At 36.3% G+C, this 14,049-nt stretch overlaps 1 long non-coding RNA gene across 1 annotated transcript; it reads right to left on the bottom strand.

Moving 5' to 3' along the window:
• Nucleotides 1-12,201: 12,201 nt before the first annotated feature.
• On the bottom strand, nt 12,202-13,779 carry LOC123598348. Its single transcript, XR_006712561.1, has 2 exons — nt 13,362-13,779; nt 12,202-12,385 (listed from the first exon to the last, which is right to left on the bottom strand). It is a non-coding gene; the product is annotated as an uncharacterized LOC123598348 (long non-coding RNA).
• Nucleotides 13,780-14,049: the final 270 nt, after the last annotated feature.

Below are 14,049 nucleotides of genomic sequence, written 5' to 3'. Positions count from 1 at the left end.
ATAATTGAAGCCTTTTGGGAAACCATTTTATTAGTATCTATCAAAATGTTAAGTTAGATATATCAAAATTTTGACCCAGTAATTTCATTTTTGAAAACCATCTGCAGATCCACCCCTCAGGCCTTGAATGTGGCTTTGCTAAGTGATACAACAGAAAAAAATTGGCCTACTCATCTATTATATAAATGCAATAACCAACCAGGAATGTGTTGGACCCATTTAGCAACAATTACCTGCAACTAGTCTGCAAGCAAGGGCATAGGAAAAAGTTCAGAGTCAGAATGAGACTAGAAAAGTAATTTTTAAAATATAGTCAAGATGGATGTGTGGGAGCAAGGGGTACTTGAGAATATCTCTACCTTGTGCTCAGTTTTGCTGTGAACCTAAAATTGCTCTAAAAAACAAAGTCTAATATAAATTATTTTTAATACAGGAAAGAGGAGTTTCTTACTCCAGAAAAAAAAAAAATACCCACCCCTTACAGTTAATACTATCAGTAGTTGTACAGCCCTGTAGATAATTCTTGGAAAATCTTTTCATCTGAGAGCATGATGTATTTATGTCACCATCTCTGAAAAGTCTCCTTTCACTGCCATAAACAAAGCATCATTATTTTTTCCCTGTATTTTTAGGATTTTTCCTTAAATTTTAGCATGGGATATTCCATTGCACAATTATATGGGCCCTATTTACCTTGCAATTTGCCCTCTATGGGTATCAATCACATAAGAGACATAAGCAAAGCACGATCTCCTGGGTTTGTGTCTGAACTGAGACTACCCAGTGATGCCAGATCCTATTGGCTAAATTGATTAGAATGAGATATCAGGGGAAAGAAACAATAATGGAATGCTTGGTAAAACAAAATAAAACAAACAAACAAAACCCAAAAAACCTCCTTGAGTAAAATCATGAAATTTTTGTGGATATATCAGGAAAGGATAGGCTTAGTTGCATATATCTACTTATCTGTAGCTCTAGGTGGTTTGAAACGTGAAAATGAAGAAATTACAATGTGAAGGATCCATATTGGTTAACCCAGTTGGTTCTCTCAGGTATCGTGACAAGAATATTTGGGAAATGTAAGGAGTCTGTTCTTCCAATTGGAGCATGCCATACTGCTACTGCTTTATATAGCTCAGGGAATAAATACATTTTTTTTTCATTTCATTCAAGAAACATATCTTTTTATTCGTTCTATTGGTATCTTTTTATGAATCATATCACTGTCCTTTTGTGACAAACCTATGCCACTAAATAACATAAAGTTATTAGTTCAAAAATGCCTTCCTGCTTCTTTCTTCTAAAAGCAAAAAAAAAAAGGAAACTGTTTTACCCTTCAAGAAGGAAGTTTGAATAAATTACATTATGTTTATACTACAGTATTGTATCTAGTCATTAAAGAAGATGAAGTAGAGCTATATTTATTGACATAGTTAAAATTCCAAGATAAATAGTTGGGTGAAAATAGTATTTTATAGTATATGAATGTGTATACAGAGAGATAAAGTAGAGAAATATGCAGATAGAGACAGGGATGATAGATATTTATAAAGATCAACCTCTTTTTTGCAGATTTTATGAGAACAGTTCCAAATGCATGAACATCAGAGGTTCAGTGACAGAGTGGATACATTTGGGGAAAAGAAGAAAGGCAGATTCATATACTCTACAGATTTTTTTAACCTAATGCTACCTAAAGATGTCTATGAATGCATAGATATCATGCCTTGATGGGAAATCTTGGAATTCATCATTAGAAGCAGTAAGATCATCACACCTTACCTGAAGAATATTTCACCTGGACTCTACCTGTGTGTCTCAAAAATAGAATCTTTAGTATTGTAAAATACACTATCATCAGTGTATTTGTGCTGGTCCTTTAGCCTGAGAAATAATTTCTACACAGATCTGTGGAAATATTGCCACCTGGTTCTAGTGCTTTCCTTCATGCTAAATCTGATTATTTCTCTTACAAATGTAACCAATACTTTCTTTATGCAGGGTATATTTCTTATGCACCCAAGCTTTGAGGCATATTTGGCTTTGCTAGACTTCATCTTTGTTATTATGAAAACTTCAGATAAATTCTTCAAATGATTCTAGCATTCAGCTGGTAGAAAAGGACCTAATGATTCTGTATTTTTAGTGGGGGATTGCTTGAGCCATCTTTGTCCCTGATACAAATTTTTTCTTTGCACTTTAAGATATGTTTATAAATCTCTATTTCATTCTCTAATCCACCAAGGTACCTGAGAAACGATCTGAATTATTCTTCTCTACATTGTGGTCAGATTCCTCCAAAGATATTTTTTTTACATAGGGTTGTGTACTTTATTAATTTTTTCATTGGTCAAAACTGTGACATTGCCAAGCTGACACTCATAATTGTTTGATCTCTGCAACATGTTTTATTGCATCCATTTTCTTTTTTTTTCCAAGTTTTTAAATTCCAGTTAGTTAACATACAATGTAATATTGATTTTTAGGTGTAGAATTTAGTGACTCAACACTTACATACAACACATGGTGCTTATTACAGCGAGTGCCCTCCTTAATCTCCATCACCTATTTCACCCATCCTCCTACCTATCTCCCCTCTGGTAACCATCAGTTTGTTCTCTATAGTTAAGGGTCTGTTTCTTGGTTTTCCTCTTTTTTTTTTCACCCAATGTTCATTTGTTTAGTTTCTTAAATTGCATATATGAGTGAAATTATATAGTATCTGTCTTTCTCTGACTTATTTTTCCTACCATAATACTTTCTAGCTCCATCCACATTGCTGTAAATGGCAAGATTTCATTGCTTCTTTATGGCTGAGTAATATTATAGTGTGTATATATACCACATCTTCTTTATCCATTCATCAATCTCTTACATCCATTTTCTTATTTGGAATTCTCAGGTGTTTGCTTTCAAGCTTGCCTTTGTGTATAGAAAAATACTAAAAAGGAAAGGGCAGCCAGCTTTGCAAATATTTACCCACTTTTAACATAGGTCATCTCATTTTTTGAACATACAATGTAAGTAGAATAAATACTGTTATGGGCTTAATTGTGTTCCCTTCAAATTCATATGTTGAAGTCCTAATCCCCAATACCTCATAAAGTAACTGCATTTGGAAAGGGTATATGAAGAATTGGTTTAATTAAAATAAAGTCATTAGGGTGGGCCCTAGTCCAATATAACTAAGAAGGAAATTTGGACACAGACACATAAAAGAAGGAAGATAACATGAAGATGTAAAGAGAAGATGGCCATGTGTAAGCCAAGGAGAAAGGCCTAGAACAGATCCTTCCCTCATGACCTTCAGAAAGAACCAACCCTGAAGACAACTTACCTTGGACTTCTAGCCACTGGAGCTGTGAGATAACAAACTTATGTAAGTCCCCCAGTCTGTGGTAGACTATTATGGCAGCCCTAGAAAACTAATGTAGATACTATGTGTTCTTATTTATGTATCTATTTATTTTTGAAGTTTTTTTTTTTTTTTTTTATTTTGGGAGAGAGTGTGGGTTAGGAGGGGCAGGGGCAGAGAGAAAGGGAGAGAGAATCCTAAGCAAGTTCTGCAACTGCTGGCATGGCTCCATCTCACGAACCATGAGACCATGACCTGAGCTGAAATCAAGAGTAGGACATTTAACCGACTGAGCCAAAATGCCCCAATACTATGTGTTTTTAGAATAGGAATGCCAGTGAGTATTGAAATCTGAATCAACATTAATTTATAGGCAAGGTTTACCATACTCTTCCAGAATTTTTTTGAAGTAAAATGCTTACTTTAACCATGGAAATATTGTTTGAGTGCTGAAGGCTTTAAAATTGGGTCTGCTGTTATTATTTGTAATATTTCCTCTTTACTTTTAGACAAACTAAGTTTTTCCCTTATTATCCTTCACTAAAAATTCTTTATGGTGTAGGACTTATGAAGCTACCTAGTCATTTTTACTGTTTTCAATGTATCACAGGAGCAAAGTAATAAGATTTATATTTGAAGTTGGATTTACATTTGTATTAGGTAGTTTGAGCAGATGAAGTCTAGCTGATTGACCCATATTTTGAAAATCATTTCCAACAAATGGTGAAGAATTTTAATTTAGTGGGGTCAGCAAGTCACATAACCTAGTAGAAAACAGCTTGTGTCATAACTTTAGTAGTCGTTGATAGCCTGTGAAGAGGGTTCAGCATTTATGTTGCCATAAACTCCCCTCATCTAGTGTGTGTTGTAAGCACAGGGTTTCTTTAGGACCCAACGGGAAGCTGCTTTGGATTTCACTGTAAACTGATAATGACCAAAGGGTAACTGAAGTTTCTCTCTGCAAATCTTTGTAGAATCCTTTCTTTATCTTGATCTCTGCTCCTCAGTGTTAGCCTGAGCTCATGGATTTTCCACAAGCCAGATCGTCTGCATTTTGAATGGGTGAATAGATAAATGGTTAAAACCTTACTATGGAGCCCTGGCAAAGTAGACTTAAGGTCTTTGCAGTCAAATGTTCCACCCCCTGTGCTATACCATCTCTAAACAGAGATTCTTTGAATGGCTGCCAACCCTTGCAGGGAAGGTTGCCTTTGTCATGGTCCCACTTTCACTACACCAATCTCCTGGTTTTTAAAAGCTGGAAATTAAATTTTAAAAATAAATTAACTCCGGATAAACACTGCAGTGCAGTTTGGTGCAAACCAAACAAAATATTTTTGTGATTCAGAATCATTTGTGAGCTGCTAGTTTATAATCTCTGATTTAGAGGAAATGACACGTTTTGGGGAGGAAAACCCTTACTTTGGATACTGGCTTTGCCACAGAATTGACAGAAACTTGTCCTGTAAGTTGTTCCACAAGATGAGCAAACATTTCTTTTTTTTTTTTTTTTAATTTTTGTTAATGTTTATTTATTTTTGAAAGAGACAGAGAGAGACAGAGCATGAGCAGGGAATGGCAGAGAGGGAGGGAGACACAGAATCTGAAGCAGGTTCCAGGCTCTGAGCTGTCAGCACAGAGTCTGACACAGGGCTCTAACTCATGAACTGGAAGATCATGACCTGAGCCAAAGTCATACACTTAACTGACTGAGCCACCCAGTGATCAAACATTTCTAAAAAATTTTAACTTGGATAAACAAGAAATGTCTTGCAATACTAGTACGTGAAGCCAAGCATCACGTGATCACAACTGAGCCAATGATTCTTGAAATTTGCTTTGATATACAAGTGCTTTGGAATACAAGCATGTTTCTGGAATGAATTATGATCGCAAACCAAGATTTTACTGTATATGCTTGGGGAACTCTACCTCAGTTTTGGCATGTGGTAAATGGGAATCATCTGCTCTATTTATATATTAAGATAAACTGTTTTGATTTTTTTCTTCTTTCGAGAAACAAATAATGACTCTGAGGAGAATGAACACAAGGTAAGAAGTCTTGGAGAGTGGATACATCTGGTCAATGCAAGAACATTAGGAACCAAGGATAACTACACCACCTGCTAAAAGGTGCTCTGATTCTTTTGTAAGGCACACATTGTTTTGTTTGCCTAACCTCCTGATTTTCTAGGAATCATAGTTACTGATGGCCTAACCATTTTGTATAGCGTTATCCTGCTCCCCAAGACACATGCCTGGTTCAAGGATGGGCACAAGAACACACTGAGCTGATGAATCCCTTCACCAGGATTCTGAAATTGGGAGAGAAAAGAACATCTCCCTTTCAGTAAACATCAGTAGCTGTTAAAAGTTAAGCTTTAGCCTTTAGTCCAGAAAGGACAGAGACCACTAAGCAAAGAAAGTGACAGAAATGAGAGGAATCCAGTGAAGTAGAGAAGCAAGTACTGAAGAATAAAAGATCTTTGTCACCTCAATGTCTATCCCAATAACTGGACCTAAGTAGACAAGCAACATATGTATTCTAAATCAATGAGTGATATAAATTAGATGATAGATTCAAAATTTCAAGTGCATAATTTTTGTTTTATCTCAGCACGATCTCTCTCTGTTGCTTCCTCCCAAAACAAAACAAACTAAAACAACAACAGAAAAAACCTGAACACCTCCTGTATAGAACCCATTCCATATGTTTAGAGATGGTTGACACTGCCCCTTCACTGCCAGAAAGCACCTGACCTGGGCCAAGTTAATGAGAAGATTCCTTTCACCATAAACCATAATTCTTACTCAGGGATGGTTCCGGGTTCAGGAATGGTGCAGAATACAAACTAAGCCAAGCAAAAGTAGAGTATTCACTAATTAATACATGGAAGGAGGGGTGCCTGAGTGGTTCAGTCAGTTGAGTGTCCAACTTCAACTTAGGTCATGATCTCACAGTTTGTGTTCAAGACCCACATCAGGCTCACTGCTGTCAGCACAGAGCCTGCTTTGGATCCTCTGTCCCCCTCTCTCTGCCCCTCCTCTGCTTGAGCTCTCTGTCTCAAAAAGTAAACAATTTAAAAAATACATGGATGGAGAGCCATAAGTATATTAGAATGGAGCTACCAGAATTAATCTTTACTGCATGTACAGCCAGTCTGTGAATTAAGCCAATACAGTGTGAAGTTGGACAAAATGATACAGAAAGAAACCTCTTCATTTGAATCCCTGAATTTAGCTGTTTCTAAAAGTAGATTTGTTATCTGGTACGAATCAATGGTTTCACTTTCAACTTAAACTGGTTGAGTTGGGTGCCTGTCATTTGCAATAAATTACACCTTATTATACAAAAATTATTTCAAGAAATGTAGAAAGGTCTATGCAAATGTTGTTTATTATTCAAAACTTATTCCCCTTTGATTCAAAAAACAAAATAAAATAAAACAAAACAAACAAACAAAACCCAGATAAAATTTCCGAAGTATTTAGAATGCTGAAGTATTTAGTCAAATTTTTCATCCATTATTTCCAGGAGAAAAGGGCTGATTCAAGACATTTGAAACATCAGTCCTGTTTCCTCGTGTAGCCACTCCAAACAAGCATGCATTCGAAGGAGAAGAGTTGGACTTGCTAACCTATAGAACAAATATATAGCCCACTCTATCAACCAGATTATCATCTCAAAAGTCTCCTTTTATAAAGAGCCACCTTGTTGAATTCACATGCCAACTTCTCTTATGAAGATTCATTAGTTCAGCTATGTGCCACATACCATGAGGCTTTGAGGATAAAAGAAGAAAATAAAACCCTGGCCCAGGGAACTTGCAGTAAAATGAAAAAGATAAAGCAAGTTGGAGCGCCTGGGTGGCTCAGTCAGTTAAGCCTCCGACTTTGGCTCAGGCCATGATCTCACAGTTTGTGGCTCAAGCCCTTCATCAGGCTCTGTGCTGACAGCTCACTGCCTGGGCCTGCATAGGGAATTCTGTGTCTCCCTCTCTCTCTGTGCCCCTCCCTCACTTGTACTCTGTCTTTTTCTCTCTCTTTGTCTCAAAAATAAATAAATGTTAAAAAAAATTTTTTTAAAGATAAAGCAAGTAAATAAACAATTATAATACATTATGAGAGGGATTTTTATGAAAATCCAGAGGGCACTTCATAGGAAAGTGTTTCACCATCCTGCGGTACTGTGTGTGTGTGTGTGTGTGTGTGTGTGTGTGTGTGTGTGTTTAAGGAATAAGCCAGTCTTCCCATATACAAGTTGCTTCATGGTTATACATAAAGCATGTCTGGCAATTTTATTTATACTTGATCACTAAATGATTATTTCTTGAGGACCCAGAAGTCCAAAGGTAACCAGAGAACATGTGTTTACAAACCTGCTTATTCCCTAGGTTCCTTTTATTGTCTATTTAAGTTAAATTAATTGGCTGAGATTCAATATTATTTTTAGAATTTTAAGTGTAGTAGAACAAAGATATAAGTATTGAGTGGTTATTTCTGTGGAAAATTAAAAATTATAGCTACTATTTTTACCAAATACCACCAGTAGTCTTATTTTTGGAAGTTAAATTTCGCCCTTAGAAGCAATATTCGAAGAAAGAAATATATTTCAAGCACTATTTTTATCTCAACATCAAAACAGAATGGGACAAATCCTAGGAGAATTAAAGAACTATTAGCACATGTCTAACAAAGGGGGCTGGTTGAAGACCTGTGGCCCACTGGAAAGTCTGTGGATTTCCCAATGTAGAAATGTGGTCAGTGTCCTGATCATTGAAATTGGAGGAACATGCACAAAGGAAAACCATCGATGACCTCTTTGTCACACGCAGTTTCTACTTCTCCTGAAAGAGGTAGAAGAGCTTCTTGCTGCAGCAAGAATGCCAGCAAGCATCGGTAAGCCTGACATGAGGCCATGAAAAGAGGAAACGGCCCCTCCAAGATTCAGTGGTGGGGAAATTTATACCCTGAACATGCCGCCTATTTGATTTCTTCATCTGGCAACTCTATTTTGGCAAATTATGATGTTGGAATATGTTCTCCTTGCTAATAGAATATCAGTGTGCAGAATCTTTAAAACCTGTGAATATACTGTCTGGGGTACATTCTTCCCGCATCTGTCAGAAAGCTCCATCTGTTTCACGCTGCCACAGGCACTGTCCAGTTCCCGCTCAGCTCCCTCCCTACACACCAGTTTCTTCTTGCCTGCCTTTCGGCATTTTGCCACCCTCCACACCACACACCTAATTAATTCCACGTGGCTCTGATGATTCCTCCACATTGTCTTCATCTGACCGTGTAGCTTCTCTACTTGCTAATCCTAAAATTATCTTTGGAAAATCCCATTTGACTCAGAATAGCCTCATTAAAGAATTTAAGACAATTTTCTAAATGTGTTTTACAGAACGGAATAGGAAGGAATATGCATATTAGCTTTGACAGGTAATGCGTTAGAACTCTCTTACCGCATGCTTCACTAGTGCATAGAGCCCAAAAGCTATAAGCCAAAACATAAATTGTACATATAACGAAATCTTAATATAAAATAGCATGAAAGCAGGTATTAGCCTGTCTCCCAAAAGCTATGTAAAGCGGATGAACGGTCTATAAATGAAATGACAGAATTATAATCATGAGCAGTTGTCATTATCTGGAGATAAAATACAGAGTTCCATTTTTGGCTTTGCTACTAACAGATCATATACAAGTCAATTAACCTCTGTAAAACATGACTTGCTACCTTTCTATTTCACACCAGGGTTTTGAAAATTTGGATGAATATGAATTAGTATAGCTTTGTTTATTAAGTGGCTAAGAACCAAAAAAAATTGAGAATAGAAAATGTAACAATGTTAGGGTGGCTGAGTGGCTCAGTCGTCCAACTTCAGCTCAGGTCATGATCTCGTGGTTCACGAGTTTGAGCCCCGCATCGGGCTCTGTGCTAACAGCTCGGAGCTTGGAGCCTGTTTCAGATTCTGTGTCTCCTTCTCTCTCTGCCCCTTCCCTGTTCACGCTCTGTCTCTCCCTCTCTCTCAAAAAATAAATAAACATTAAAAAAATTTAAAAATATATAACAATGCATGCCCAGGTATGATAATCAAACATATGGCACCATTGGTATTTTTTAAGGGTATTTATTGATTGCAGAATTTCTTTTATTTGTTGTGCTTTTTTGTTTTGTTGTTTTTGTTATTTGTTAGAGCAGCTCTTTTAAAAATAACTGTACCTTTATTAACATATCACATTAAATACTAAAAATGTTGAATTTAAATAAATATAGCAAGAAAATAAATTTTTACCTCAAAGAACAAGCATTGATTTACTTTTGTAGTTAAACCATCTATTGATATAAATTGCTTAGCAGGAAACATATGTTGTGTTTAAAACTGATCTTACATTTAGAAATTTGAGCTGAGCTACCCTGAACCTTTTATCTAGGTTAACTTTTATTCTTCAAAGTTGTAAATGGTTTCTTTCAACATGTACATTCAAGGTTACTGGATACAAAAGTAAAACATCAGTATTATATTTTCTTCTACACTAGAATAAATAGGGTGTTGGGGGAAGGATATTTATTTTAAAATATAAAACTTTAATTAAAGGTGACCATAAAAGCTTTACTTAGAATCATTTGCAGAACATTATTCAATGTTGCCACCTTCAGGACATATTTAAAATAGCAATGAAGAGGGTAGGATTAAAGATATTCTTTCCATGAATAAACAAATATTCGGCCTACAACAACGATGCAAGGTTGACTACTTAGACATTTTAAGGCATCTGAACATATGACTTTTAAGTTATTCTCATATTCAAATGGCCCAAGATTTCAACTAGAACATACCCTTCCAATAATCACCCACTGACAGATATTTAAGAAACACTGGTTGATTATTACTATGTCTTAGACACTGTGCTAGATGTTAAAGATTAAAAAAAAATGACTAAGACATATCAGCTACACTCAAGGAGCCCACATTCTGGAAGGGGAGTCAATATAAAAATTGGATATTCCAATTTGTGGTAAATGTTCTGATGGAATGTAAACAGACTGTTACAGAAAAAGATAAACTAAATGCCTCTCACTCCAGAGGATAAAAAAGAGCCAGTGAGAAAGGCATGGATGGAGGTGATGACTGAGCTTAGTCTGCTATCATAATAACTTTGAAATAATTTAGATTGTTTCCCCTTTTCTTCTTTCTATTAAAACAAAGGGAGAAAGAGAAATGAATCTTTATAAAAAATATTTGTTTATTTTGAGATAAAGGGAGAGAGAGAGCGGGAGAGAGGCAGAGAGAGAGGGAGAAAGAGAATCCCAAGCACAGAGCCTGATATGGGGCTCAGTCACAGGAACTGCAAGATCATGATCTGAGCTGAAATCGAGTCAGACTCTTAACCAACTGAGCCACCTAAGTGCCCCAAAAAGAAAGAATTCTTAAGAACAGAACAAATATCATGTCTACTGGTATATACAGAAAATGGAGATTATTTGCTGAAATGTTATTTCATAAGTCACATAGATATTCTTACTTTTTAATTTCCTTTTTTTACTCTTTAAGAAATTTCTGAGTCTTCATGGAGCAATTCTGGGGGGGGGGGTAAATATTATGTCATTTCTCCTGCTCATATTCTAGATGTGAGCAATACAACAGGATTGCAGGTAGTTGTGTTATTGATTGGCAGATACAGTCTTTTTCAAATGCTCCATGAACAGAAAAAAGAAAAGAAAAGAAAAGAAGAGAAAACGCAGTATGGTGTCAGTGTTCCTTCCTATCATAAGAAAAACTTTTTTCAATCAGTTTAATATTTCCATTCCTACTGTCCCACTTTTCCACATAAATGTCCTCTGAAACAACTTTTCTTAAATTTATTTTTATTTTTGAGGTGGGTAGGAGGAGAGAGAGAGAGAGAGAGAGAGAGAGAGAGAGAGAGAGAGAGAGAAAGAATTCCAAGTAGGTTCCACACTGTCAGTGCAGAGCCTGATGCTGGGCTCAAACTCACTAACTGAGATCATGACCTGAGCCGATATCAAGAATTGGATACTTAACCAACTGAGCCATCCAGTCGCTCCTGAAACAGCTTTCAATTTAAGTGTGTTACTGTTATACATATGCATATATGAGATGTGTCTGTAAGGCAGTAAGATTATGAGGCCTATGAAGCCAGTCGGATGTGCTCTACCTGAAAATTTCCTATATCTCCATTACCCAAGGAGGATTTTGGTCTGCTCTTGACTGTAATAATTTCTTAAAAATGCCACTGTAGGATTTTTAAATAAAAATTATCATTATCACTACTACTATTGGAAATGGGATTATTTCAATCAGAGAAAATGAAATAGCAATGTTGATTGAAGGCATTACATTGACAGATAGGAACTTAAACTCACTATAGAAAACAAAGACCCCAAGTAAAAGCAATTTATACTCAAGTTTAAATTTGAAAGAGAAAGAAAAAACAGGGTACAGTGTTGAATAATGTCTCATTTTTGTAGAATAACAGAAAAAAATCAAAATCTGAATTTTAAAAATATGAATAAAATTGTTCATATCTTTCCTGATAAAAGATCACCCAGGTGTGCTAATGGGAACACAGGAACCGGTTATTTTTTTTTTTAATTTTTTTTTTCAACGTTTATTTATTTTTGGGACAGAGAGAGACAGAGCATGAATGGGGGAGGGACAGAGAGAGAGGGAGACACAGAATCGGAAACAGGCTCCACGCTCTGAGCCATCAGCCCAGAGCCCGACACGGGGCTCGAACTCACGGACCGCGAGATCGTGACCTGGCTGAAGTCGGACGCTTAACCGACTGCGCCACCCAGGCGCCCCAGGAACCGGTTATTTTTAAATAACTTACCAAACTTTATTCGAGTTCTAATACTCTCACAAAAAATTTTAGTTGCACATGTCAGCAAACAATTCGCCTCCCGAGGTACTTTTTCTCCTGGATATAGTTGTCTTCTATGTAGCCACATCTTTCCTTCCACAAACATTCATCATGGAGATAGGTTGTGCTCCAGTTCTTTATGACAAAAAATGCAAACAATTTAACCTTAAACATCTGGGGGGTTTTTGAACTAGAAAGTACAAAAAACATCTTCACAATAACGTCTATCACTTTCTAGTGAGAAATCATAGTTTCAGGATTGAATGGGAGATTGCATACGTGGTTTCAAATGTGAATGTTTTAGTGCGGTAACTTTTTTTTAAAGGAGCTGACAAGAGATTTCCTTCTTTTTATGTTGCCAAAATAATATAATAGATAAGATACATGCAGGGTAGACAGATGATAGATAAACAGATCAATCAGTCAATACTCTGGCCATGATTTTATAAAATGAAGGAATTTTTGACAAATTTTGACAAAAAAGTTGAAAGTATGTGATCTTAAATTAAGAACATTATATGATATTAGATAAAATGATCTTCATTTAAAACTCCCTGCATTCTTTTTATTTTCTACTCATTTCACCACAGAGCAACAAAAACTTCCTAATAGATAGGCTCTGGTCTGTGTCAAACCCATGAGAACAACAATCTATTTCAACTCTCATTCTTCCCTGGTGAGGGTTCATCTAATATTTCTGTTTACATTACATTTGTACTGATAACCGTTTCCAATTTTAATTCATGGAAAATGTTTAATTTTTAAAAACTGACAGCTTAAAGTTATTTTAATTCTTTTCCATGTTTGCCCTCAAAAATAGCTTAAGTCTCAGTCAAACACTCAATCATATATGTTTAAAATCAGTGAACTTCAGTTTGTCTATTTGAAAAATAGAAATAGGATTCACTCATTCATTCAGAAACAAGATGCAGATATACATATAGAGTGCAATGACATAATTTCTATCCTCAAGATTATGTGAAGAAAATTATATCTCAGTTATTTAGATGGATGAAATGTGATAAGATTTAAGAAGAATTTTGCATCAATTCTGATTCAAAATTATATAATTAATATTGCACAAAACATATGTAACAATATGGCCAACAACCTTAAAACACTTGCTATATTTTGTGAAGCTTGGTTGCCAGTTAAAGCCAAGGAAAGCATAAATACATTTCCTGCTCCCTCCTTCTGTCCCTGTTTCTGATATGTATGCAGAAACAAGAGTCTTTAGATTCCAGGACTGTCTCCTTTTTCTCCCCTACAGTTACAGTTCACTCTGGTGAGGTACTGTTGAAGTATCTTATGCACACAAAGTCACCACCCCTGTTTTTGGACTTTCATATGTTGACATCATCTCCTGATAATCACAAGGCTCCTGTTACCATGTCAGCTCACCAGAGCCCCATTGTGTTCTCACAAAATGAGGTGAATCCCACCCCACCCTGTTCTACCAGTTACTTGGGCCCCCAAACATGGCTTTCTACTCAGCCAAAGTCTTCAGAACATTAACAAAGCAGCTCATTATAAATTAATATATCATTATATATTATATTACACATACAGAAAGGTGTACACAGCATACATGAGCAGTTTGAAAATAAAAAGTATATATACCAGTTGCCCACTGGGCTGGTTTCCCAGTTATGGAATCTGTTGGGCCTGCTCTGGCTACTCCCCTCCCCATTAGGAAAGGAGTTCCAGGAACCACGGGAGCACGAGCACATGAAGCCCTAGTGCCCACTTCTCTGAGCACCCAGGACCCCACAATTCCTTGCCCAGATGTCCCTGACCTT

This window comes from Leopardus geoffroyi, chromosome C1 (assembly GCF_018350155.1).
Source record: "Leopardus geoffroyi isolate Oge1 chromosome C1, O.geoffroyi_Oge1_pat1.0, whole genome shotgun sequence".
In the NCBI taxonomy this organism is placed as follows: Eukaryota; Metazoa; Chordata; class Mammalia; order Carnivora; family Felidae; genus Leopardus; species Leopardus geoffroyi.
The sequence above is the reverse complement of the archived record's forward strand: the minus strand, read 5'-3'. Positions and strand labels throughout refer to the sequence as shown.